Below are 8,497 nucleotides of genomic sequence, written 5' to 3'. Positions count from 1 at the left end.
TGACCTTTGACACGAACCAATCAGGTTGCAGTAGGATGTAAACAAAGAACAAGCCCGGGCAAGCTTACTATGAGCTCTTATGGAAAAGGGTTGAAAAATATAGGTTTTGAGCAAAATTACATTGAATTGGGAATAGCTGGGTTTGGTGAATGGTAATAACGTAGAGCTAGTATGTATATGCAGTGTTATAACCTACAATAAGCATGAATGATGGCAAGCACGCATCAGCATGGTATGTCCAAATGAATGAATTTCTGACAACTTTTCGGATGAAGCAACTATTGCTGTATTATTCTTAGTCGTATACTATAGGATTGTCGTAGCGAATATAATGTACTAGAGGAATATTGAGTCAGGATATGTGTGGTATCCATTATGTGGCGTTATATGCGTTCTATTTATGGAATCGACATTTGTATATAGTAGTCTACAGTCTGTATCATTATCTAGCAAATTACTGTTACACTGGACACTTGTCTGCATATTCAATGATCATATTAATATGATATATGTTAGGCAACATGATCTGTTCCCGGCTGAAATCGTCATTTTTTGTTCTAGCTCGTGTATTGTATCAGGTATCAGGATAAATACTGTGCTAATAGCCTGCGTAACATGGAGATGGCTACCCAGACCGTTCCTGGTGTGCGCTTTTACCTTTTCCAGAGCCAATGACATGCATGGAAGAATGTAAAATCTGGATAAAGGCATGTGGACTTCCTTGTAGTCATCTGAATTCCCATTTTATTAAGAAAATGACATATCTATTATTGTACCAAAAATATTGAATCGTGACATAATCTAGAATCTAGATCAGTGGTTCCCAACATGGGCGATTTGGCGGTCTAGGGGGGCGAAAATAACGAAGGGGGCGAAAATGGACAAAGGGGGCGAAAATAGCGAAGGGGGCGATTCGGGGGGCAATGACGCGTCAAAACGGCTGACATTTTTTCATTTTTTATTTATTTTTTAGTCAACCCACGGAAATTTAGTTACAAAAGTGTGTCAAATTAGACATCGAGCCGAAAATTTGACCCTTTTTTTTAGTCAACCCGCCGGTGATTACAGGTTTGTATGCCCAATTTTCAGTACACAAAATTTGATGGCGATGATCGGTATTGACCTTGAAAAGGGGGCGATAGGTCAAAAAGCTTGGGAACCACTGATCTAGATGAAACAATTCTGTGTTTCAAAATGAGTCCAATCTGAAATGCAGTCACACTTGATGCCACAATCGACTTGGTGTGTGTCTCGTTTTATTCCACTCCAGTTTTGTTGCTTGATGGTGTGTAATGTATTGAAATTGTTGAAAACAATATATTCAATAATGAGACGAATAGTTGAAATTGGTAGCGGTGATACGTTGTACGAGTCGGACGAGTACGCCTTGATAGGTGCCTGCACAGCAGTATTGCTCTGTAAAATAAACATATTATATATTTTGTGCAGGCTTGATGGATATCTTTTATGAAGCTGCAGAAAGAGGGAGTCGATGGATAAACGCAAGTAAATCAAATTTCTGGAAGAAGTATAGAAGCACAAAACAGTAAACTCGTCCAGGAAAATTACAAATTGGCGGACAATTATTGCTAGTGAAGTTCAGTTCTCAGAGGAGCATCATAATGTCAAAAGATGCGGAGAAGCTGAAATTTTATGCTAGACTACATTAAATTCTTTCTGGATTGCCCGACTTATCCAACTGACGTCAAATTTATAGTATTGCTGTAAGCATAGTATTTAACCATTGGGTCAGCCATATGTAACTGCTTCATTAAATCACGATTTGGCCATGTAGATATGTGGTTCTTAAAAATGCACCATTTGCATTCATTCATGATTTCTCAAATCTAGAATGATTATTGACTGTCAATAAATCACATACAACTTTGAAAGGATTGATGGATTGTGGTACACTTACTTTTGTGCAGGAACTATTTACAGGGAGCATTTAAGATCGAAATATTAGTTAAATATGTGGATTCGACAAGAAATGTAAGAAAATGATGGAGTTCAGCTATGGTGAGCCAGGCAATGCTATCATGGCAGAAAAGGGATTCACCATTGAGTCTGAAATCAAGAAACTGAATCTAGATTTAAATATTCCTGCACGTGATTTACACACCTTCAAATGCCTGAGCCAGACTGTTCCACAACAAGAAAGATGGCGAGAGAACGTATTCATATTGAACAGCTGATCGGAAGAATCAAGGAGTATGAAATTTTGTCTGGTGTCATACTATGCAGCATTGTGTATCACAACTAACCAAATATATATGGACTAATTGCATACTCTAATTCAAGATTGAAAATTAAAAATGAATGACGCAACATATTCGGCAATTGTGCAAATTCAGTTCCATTGTCAATATCGTAATGCCTAATAGCATGCTACGGATCGTAATTGCGCGGTGCCATGGTCAGTCTGTACCAACAGTGCATGTCTAGATATTCCAGTGGTGTGCATTATTGAAGCTCATTTAGATGCCCAATTTGTTGAATGAACAATTCTCCAGATGAAAATGTTGTAGGATTATTTGTGTTTGATGGAATGTTATAAAACTGAAGACACCAGATACACCAAAATCTACCTTGAGGCAGGAGTTGATCGGTTGCGAGTACGGTGGAGAGATTGCTTGTCAATCACGATGGAGCTCACTGATGCTGATGCAAATCACAATGTAGTCCTTTTAGCTTCAGGTGCTGGATTGTCTTAATCAATGCATATGCATGAGAGCATATATCAGAACCTAATATGAAAATAAATCATGGTTAAAATATCTATTGAAGGAGTCTCTGAAAAAATGTCTTTTTCCTTACTTACCCTGTCTTACAAGTGCAAGACGAATCAATAATGGATTTTCCGAGAACGTGTATTTCCATTGAGTGTGTTATCTCACTTTTCCGCAAGTTGCCATAACATTAGCTGTTCACTAGAATATTGCTTCTAAAAAGAGTGGATTGTCTCCTCAATCTTTATCCCTAAATCGTGTGCATAGCGCTCCATGAAATACTTCGTAGCTTTCTCCGCGGTGTTAGAAGAAGATGCTGTTCCACTCAAATCCATAAATTCGATAGAATCTCCACAGCTTTCAAGTTTCATAATCAATACACAAAAATTGTGATGTGTGGCAGCAGCTATATTTTATAGTATATATATTTCTGAACATGAGATATGCTTGAAAATTTTGCTCGAGACCTGGAGCCTATGAAATCGTCAAAATATGCATTACCACAATCCTATAGTATAGTATACAACAATCGTCGCTTAATCAGAAAAGTTGTCAAAAACCCGTGCATTTGGACACAGCACGCTGGTGCGTACTTGCCACCATTCATGTTCATCCTAGATTAAAAGCTGCAACCACATACTAGCTCTACGCTATTACTATTCATTAAGGCCAGTCATCCCCAATTCAACGTAATCTTGCTTAAAACCTTCATTTTTCAACCTTTTTCCATAAGAGCTCATAGTAAGCTTGCCCGGGCTTGTTCTTTGTTTACATCCTGCTGCAACCTGATTGGTTCGTGTCAAAGGTCACGTAAGTGTCTATTCGATGAGCTGTTTCACATAAATATATTATCGTGTACTTATGTGAAAATCATTGCAACTAATAATGCATGATTCAATCTTGCGTCAGGTTACGATATAATATATAGTTAACGGCATGATAGTATTATCTATACCAGACCTGACTGGCCCGTGAAAGGTAGCCAGGATCTTACAATATAAAACCTACTTTTTAATACTAATGTGTGAACTAAACTGAACGGGAACGACTATAGTCAAAAGTAGCGGATCCCAGATAGTTCAAAACTTGTTTATTGCCATTGTTACATTGCGGCTTACTCGGTCTGTGATTTCCATTGTCATGCCATTCGTTTCCAATCCATAATCCGTAAAACAAGTTAATCAGTGCACGTGAGTTACGGTCACCAAAAAACGATGAACGGGCATGTTAAAAAGTAGAGGTGTAGGCTGAAGGCCGGCATTTTGGTGCAGTAAATATTTGTATACTTGAGTCAGATGGAAACCCGTCATTTTGGTTTGTACTCGGCAGGTCACCGTTTTTAGAGATATGTTCGGAATGAGCATTATCAGAAAACTTCAGTGAAATACAGACACTCGTCGGCTGGCTGAGGCCGAGAGAGTGTTGATTTCAAGGCATGTGCCAGCGAAGCTTCAAATACATCAAAGCTAAATACCAATCTACACTCAGCTCGAGAACAAGACCAGCTTTGTAATATCCCAAGTACATTTTGACGTCTCCGTAGAAAAGGGCATGTGGTAAATTGGATTTAAATAAGAAATATTTCATGTTTCGCATGTTTTGAATTATGACACTAAATAAATAAATAGTATTTTTTCGTAAATCACCCATTACTTTTAACACATACACTTAGCAGCTTGCGTTAACAATGTAATTCACTGTTGTCCATTTAGAAATGGAATACGACAAGGAATATAGTTTTAACTTTGAGCTCACACCGCCACCCTATTTTTGATTCTTATTTGGCACGCTCGGAACAATAATTTCCCACCCATGACCTATACCGTTCAATGAAATTAAGAAAATGCAGAATAACTGCGTTTCGCGAACTATGGCGCGTAGGCTACGCTCCGTTGTTATTGGTCTGATGGAATCGAGATGCCCCAACCTTTGTCTATAACTTTTTGAAGAAACACCTCGCTGAAGTACGGATATCTCAAATACGTTTGGTCAGTGATGGTCACATCATTCACAGTATGTGTATATAATTGTACTACAAGTATACTTACTGAAATACCGTTTTGCTGTATAACGTATAAATGCAGCATTCCTAGACATAGACCAGTGTTTTCCAAACGTTTTTGAGCTGTCGCTCCCCTGGACATCGAATAAAGAATCAGCGCTGCCGACCCACTCACTACGCCTAAGCAATATTACGAAATTTAAACTATATTTATAATGAGACGGATAGAGCTAATGCATTGTCATCATACACGTTATTGGGTTTGAGTTTTGATAAAAATCGAAAACTCGACATTCTGCTATGTCAAGTCGGTTTCTGCTGTAAGTCGAAAGCTTTGTCACGGCACTGGAAGCACGTTATACCAAATATGTACGAGGAGGGTGATGGGGGAAAAAAATTTTACAATTGGTAAAATCTGCCCTAAAACGACTCTATATCTTATGTTGATTTCTGATATAATTTCCGAAATAATTGTGGGTCGCCTACGAGCTTTGTACATTTTAAAAACTGTTTCATTTCTTGCAATAACTTGGTTGTAATATGTCTTTTGCGTCAAATCATTTGGCGCGTGCCAAGAAAAATGTTCTCGCGAGCCCGATACGGCACATGCGCCGGGGTCTGCCGACCGCTGCTACTATATATATCATATGTCAATAACATAATATATCACCAACTGGTGTGTCAAACAGTTTTAGTTTTTCCATATTATTCGTTTCAAGCAAAGAATCCCAACTTATCCGAAGCTGACAGCGGCATCGATTTCGCCACGGGTTCCCAAGGTATTGGTCGCGAAGCGTATAAAAGTTGATTGCTACCGTAGTAAAGCTGTAGTTTAATCTACGCCAACGAAGTATTTGTTTAATTTATTGAGAAAAGGTTTATTCGACCTGACAATCTTGTGTGGTCGCTTCGGTCACTTCGAAGTCTACTCTGTTAGGTACGATAGTCAATAAGTGATACGCGCTGCAAGGATGTTACGACGATATGGCTTATGATGAAAGATTTGCCAAACCCTGTATCATATAACTCAGCTTCATGTAAACACTATGTTTTCCCATAGAGCTCTAAAGATCGCGGTGGAGATTGTCGCACAAATATATTGGAATAGCTTACTCTTACACACTAGACTGGTGGTTTCTAACGTGATTGATATCCTAGCGGGCGATTTTGAGAAACAAGGGGGCGAAAATACCAAAGTGGGCGATAGGGGGTAATGTTATAGCGTCGAGTGAGATATTTTTAATTTACACAGCCAAACAATGCACGTGAACACGGCTTATTCTGCATATGACGCGAAAGTTGACTAAAAAAGATCAACTCGTACACTATCCGCCACTCTGTGAGGTACGAGTAATATAGTTTGATTGATTTTCATATCGTATCCACTGATACAGCTGTTTTTCTGAATAAATTATGCGTTCCATCGTAATGCCACAGGGCCGATTTTGACATTCACAACGAAATTCGGGCAGTTGCTATTGATAGCGACCGGTTAGTCGTCCCTATATTACCATTACCGTTTATTATCTGTAAAAAAAATATTTGACGCGTGCAATGTGCAGCGTGTAGCAGCTAGTCTACGTGTTTGCGTTTAGGATTTTGTTGCGGATTAGGCATTGCGAACACTTGAGGCTCGGCTAAAACGCTCTAAAACTTACTGATCCCTCACCACACGTTACAATTAGGGCTCCATTTAAAACAAAAATCAATATATCAATATAAAACATGTTTATTTTTTTTTTCAAAGCCATGACGCCACGAGTATTCAATTGTGACGTCATAGTGGATTACCAATTGACGATAGAGGGTCAAAGTAGCTCCTTTGACGAAATATCTACTGGATATAGCTGTTGAACCGACTACTTTGAGGGTTCCAACCATCCCATGTTGTATGCGTCGGCTATATCGGGTGGTAATTGTCCGTAGGCTCACACAACATGTTTTTTGGGAAAGTACTGACAAAATTATGGCATGATTTTACGACTTAAAAAAATACAATTTTTTTGAAAGGCCGTTGTTTAAAACATTGTTTAAAACACGTTTTAAACAAACATTTGTTTTAAATGCAACCCTAGTTACAATCATTTTCAAATTGCGAGGTGGCGAGTTAGCGTAGTCGTATAATCCACAGCTAAAGCACACATAGGTTGTGGGTTCGAGCCTACAATTCCTACCTTAGTGTTGGAGGTTTATCTATAGGCTCATCCTCGACATCTTGTTCGCGTAAGCCAGTGGTTCCCAACCTTTTTCATCTCGTGCCTCCCTTGGCCGAAATTTAAGCCAAAATTCCCCCCTTAGGATAAATCTCCCCGATGATTAAAAAAGGTCATTTTTACCGCGCAAACACCTGTTGACTGAGAGAATAAGACGGGCGGTGCCGGGTGTTTGTTTCTAGCAGTGCTGTAATAACACTTCGTAGACCTCCAAAAATAATGGCCTTGGTTCCAATTAAACAAATGCTGGAAGGCATGACTCAACAGACCCCCTCACTTCCATTTGTACTTTCGGCTTAACATGCACCAATCGCTAATATAACTGCCCTGAAAATCAGTATCCATAAATTTACTGCTCTCGCGATTTTTTTCTCAAGTTTGCGTATGCATTTGGCCAATAATATTGGTACTTTCATATATAGCAGGGTTGACCAGACTCGATTCACCATTTTCTGATGACTCGACTTGACTCGAGTCATTTTCTCAAAATACGGAAACGACTCGACTCGACTCGAGACAATCTGGGTATTGACTCGACTTGGACTCGAGTCATTGTGCAGGACTCGAACAAAGCCATATGACTCGAGAATATAAAACGTTGGACGTTGGAATATTTTGTCACTGTCTGAAAATGTTGACTTGAAAATATAAGATAAATTGTTTCACTAGAGGCTTTATTGTGATAGATCGGCACGACATTTGCTCGCTTAGGAAATATTTGATTGACAGGCCGTCGCTTGCCTACAAAATTGTCTTGCGAACTGCAGCACATCTGAACTAGTTTAAAAATGGGGAGAGGGGATTCGTATGTGAAAAAGAGATTTCAAATAGCATTTGAACATACTTTCAGCAAACAAAAAACAGCCAAAAGGAGCATACGTTCGGATATAACTGGTTGACTACATGACAGTTCGGGCATGAACAATTTGGGAAATCCGTTACAATTATAAAGTGGAATTCCTCCCTAAAAATTGCAAAATTCCCCCCAAGGGGGGAATTCCTCCCCGGTTGGGAACCACTGGCGTAAGCGGTGTCTTAAAAAGCCTAGAAGTGGACCGTGCTACAAGTCGGCAGCTACGGAATAAAAAAAATAAGAAATGTTGGCCTGGTGTAAATAACCATTGTAGTCTTCAAACACCATGAATCCCACAAATTTAGAACAATTTGGAAATTCCATGTCGTAGGAGAAGTTGCAATTAATGCTAGTTAGTGTGCCTTCCGACAGCATGAACTAAACGAACATTTCCTGAGACAACAAAAATTTCTAAAGAGAAATAATATTTCATACAATGTATTCATACAATATATATTTATTTAGTGTAAATACGACGAGTATAGCAGATGCATGAAAGAGCCGCAAGATGCCGAAACCTGGACTATCTAATCGGATTGGTGTCTAGCCATGCTCGGGATCGACTTGGACAATTATTTCTGGTTGAAATCGAACCAAATGATCGCTGAAATTGTCAAGCGATATCTTCATCACGGTTCTCAAAACCAAGGGTGCGAGCGGATGTCCTTGTTCTCAAATACGTTGAGCACTCAATTGAAGT

At 39.1% G+C, this 8,497-nt stretch overlaps 2 long non-coding RNA genes across 2 annotated transcripts; one reads left to right on the top strand and one right to left on the bottom strand.

Moving 5' to 3' along the window:
* Positions 1–315: 315 nt before the first annotated feature.
* On the top strand, positions 316–2,212 carry LOC145439395 (uncharacterized). Its single transcript, XR_013915190.1, has 3 exons — positions 316–707; positions 1,450–2,019; positions 2,092–2,212. It is a non-coding gene; the product is annotated as an uncharacterized LOC145439395 (long non-coding RNA).
* LOC145439394 (uncharacterized) lies at positions 743–3,538 on the bottom strand. The gene is made up of 3 exons (XR_013915189.1): positions 2,822–3,538; positions 2,589–2,747; positions 743–1,416 (listed from the first exon to the last, which is right to left on the bottom strand). It is a non-coding gene; the product is annotated as an uncharacterized LOC145439394 (long non-coding RNA).
* Positions 3,539–8,497: the final 4,959 nt, after the last annotated feature.

This window comes from Botryllus schlosseri, chromosome 5 (assembly GCF_051294905.1).
Source record: "Botryllus schlosseri isolate E-star chromosome 5, Bs_hap1, whole genome shotgun sequence".
NCBI lineage: Eukaryota > Metazoa > Chordata > Ascidiacea > Stolidobranchia > Styelidae > Botryllus > Botryllus schlosseri.
The sequence above is the reverse complement of the archived record's forward strand: the minus strand, read 5'-3'. Positions and strand labels throughout refer to the sequence as shown.